Raw genomic sequence first — 3,424 nt, forward strand, 5'->3', positions numbered from 1 at the left:
AAGGATTGGCACATTATTTTATTCCACAGTTGAAAACTCTGACCTGTCTTTGTCTCTGTGAGGAACTGGAAAGCAGTCATGCCATTCATCCATTCATTGTCTGTCCACTGCTGTTTTCATTCAGGAGCAGCAGCTGAGCAGCTACAACTGTGACTGGACTGACTGCCTTCCATTTTCTTTCTCAAGCTTCACAGATTAGCTGACCCCTTGTGACTCATCAGCCCCACCCCCACTGTAACTACACGTCTTTAAAATATAGATTATCTGAGCTTCCCAGACAGTAATAAGTCATCCCCAAGTGTCAATGAGATTTATGTGAGCATGGCTAGAAGTGGTGTCACTGGAGTGACAACATGTAGTTGAGAATTATTGATTCAGTCTTTTCAGAAAGTTTCCAAACAGCAGCCATCCTAATTCTTGCTTCTTGGTAGGGTACAGCCATGGAGTCAGGTGACATTGGAAAGTGGCAATTACAGACGGGTTACTCTGAAGAGGCCTCCTAACTGATCTTGATAGAGCTTCTTCCTAATCCCATTCCAGCTTAATTCTGATTTGAAAGCATTTGTTTAGTAAACAAATGATCTTGAGAACTACAGATAGCAGTTTTAGAGGTTTATTTATTTTTTAGACAAGACAAACAATATAGGTTTTTTTTAAAAAGAAATGCAATATAAATGTTATTGTCTGCTGCAAATTCTTAAAATCAAAATTAAAAATTAAATTAAAAAAAGCAAAATTAGAAAACTCTGTATTAATTGCGAAAAGCACCTTCCATTCTTTTATATTTTCATCAACAGCCCTCATATCTGGATCCCCTTCATCCCATGCTTTCACACATGTAGATGATAATACCCATTCTCTTTTTAAATCTGGTCTCCAATAGTATCTGTGTGATGCACAATTAACTTCACCCTGTGACAGCCGTCTGTCATCTGCTCCATTCCCTGGACTGACTCTTCTAGATTTTTTTTCTCATTTCTTCATTTTGAACTTGAATTTTCTCATTAACTTTTACTAAGTTCTCGATTCCATCCCCATGTCGGACACGTTCACAGTACACTTTAGACATCTGGGATTGGCTGCCCCTGCCTTCTCCACTGCCTGATCAAAGTGATGACTTTTGTGAATCTGTTGGTTTCTGGCCATCAGCAATGTCCCGAGTAAGCTGTTCATTCTTCCTAATTGATGTTTTCATTCTCTGCATCCTCGGTTCAAAAAAAAAATCAGTTTCATTAACTTTCTTCTCTTTATCTGACTCTTGTTTTCACATTCTTTAATTCTCTAAATTTTTATTCCAGTTGATTTCAAGCTGGTGGATTTTATCATACAAAAACACGGTATCCTGTCCCCTGCAGACTACTGAACCAAATGCAGTTTCATTACTTTTTTTTTTCAGTTGATTTTCAAATTTTGCTTGCCCTTCTCCAGTCTTTTCAACTTCTCCGAAGCCAGGGCTGCCTCTTGAACTGTCACTTTCATTAATGACTGAGCAAGGCTGAATAGATTATCATCTTTGCCCCGTTTTCATCGTTTAGTTCATTTATTTCTACCTTTGATGAAAAAGAATGATAAATTATCTGACAACTCTTCTTGAAGTGGCAGATCATCTAGATCAATTCTGATTAGTTATTTCTGGTTTAAATTAGACAGAATCTTGAATTCTTCCACTGTCTTTTCTCTCCTAAACCAAGCCTTCCAACAAGGGCATTCGCTCATCCACAGCAACTGTCACTCCTCAGGGTTCATCCATGGTTCAGCCTCTCTCTTGCTAGAGCCTTCCTCACACACTTTTCCCACCAACACTTCCTGCAGAAGCCAAAGAATGTTGGCTTCTAGATAACACCACACTCTGCCTCGCTGTTTTTATATAAGTTACAACCACTTTTCAGTATGTAAGCTAATTTTACCTCAGTATAAACCCTATTGTGTTTTATAACAATATAAGCCCACTTCTCTGTATCTAGAGAGAGAAACAATTTTCTGTTTTATATCAAGTCTCACAAACTTAGTCACTACCTATGTTGAGAATTTGTGCCTTCAGTTACCCCTGGAAAGTGGATACTTAACTCCAGACAGCCATCAAGATGAGGCCGTCAGTGTGACTTTTGCTTCATATATTATTAAACCACCTACCATTCTCAGGTTCTTCAAGTTGCAGGGAGTGTGTGTTTCTTACAAGAAAAGTGTGTTAGATTTAATGATAAACCCAGATCCTCATTAAGGATCGTCATGTTTATCTCTGCCCCAGCTATCCTGTCCACCACCTTATCATACTATATATGATCACAGCAGTTAGCAAAGTTTAGTTTTATTTTATTTTATTTGGCTAGAAATTTCACCTCCCCGTGACCCAATATCAATCCATGTATCATGGGAGGTATGGAAACCCAGATAGGATCATATCTAACTTTCAGGAACCACTCAAGGAAATGTAGACTTCAGGTTTCCATATGACCTCTTAGCTTTAGCTATCTCTCTCCATATCCTCTCCCTTACCATCTTTTACCTCCTCTTTTCTGTTTAACCTTCCTGTTTCACCACCACCTGCCCTGTCTCTTTTACTATTTATTCCATTTTTCACCTTTTCAGGATTCCATCCTTCTCCCCTAGCTCCAGATTTATTCCTAACTTCTGTAGACTTCAGCTGAGGCCTCAGAACAGCCTGTGTATGCTCCTGGTTAGTGGTTCCTTTTCTGGGAGCTCCTTGGAGTCTGGGTTAGTTGAGACTGCTGGTCTTCCTGTTGGGTTGCTCTCCCTTTCAGCTTCTCTGTCCTTCCTCTAATTCAACCAAAGGGGTCCCCGACTTCAGTTCAATGGCTGGGTGTAAGTATCTGCTTCTGTCTCGGGTATTGGTAGGGCCTCTCAGAGGACAGCCATACCAGGCTCTGGTCTATAACCACTTCATAGCATAGTAGTGATGGGCCTTGGTGAACCAACCCCGTGAGATGGATCCCAAGTTGGGCCAGTCATTGAACCTCCTTTCCTTCAGTCTTCTCCATTTTTGTCCCTGCAGTTCTTTTAGACTGGAGCAATTCTGGGTCAGGAATTTTGACTGTGGGTTAGTAGCCCTGTCCCTCCACTTGAGACCCTGTCTATCTACTGAGGGATGGACTCTTTGAGTTCCCTTTCCCCAATGTTGGACATTTTGGCTAAGGTCACCCACAGAGAGTGTCTCACCTCCTTGGTCTCTGGTACTTTCTAGAGGGTCCCCCTACCTCTCACTCCCTGAGGCTGCTTTATTTCCATACATTCTCTTGGCCCTCTAAGCTTCTCTCCTGTCCCCTCCCCCCAGATCTGATCCTGTTCCCCTCCTCCTCCCTCCCTCCCTCTGCCTCTTGTGATGATTTCCTTCCCCCTTCTAAGTGCATTTGAAACCTCCTCTGCTTGTTTCACTTCTTATGGTCTGTCGGTTGTATCCTAAGTA

The sequence above is a fragment of the Mus caroli genome, unplaced genomic scaffold (assembly GCF_978045245.1).
Source record: "Mus caroli unplaced genomic scaffold, Mus_caroli_1 scaffold_12, whole genome shotgun sequence".
Lineage (NCBI taxonomy): Eukaryota > Metazoa > Chordata > Mammalia > Rodentia > Muridae > Mus > Mus caroli.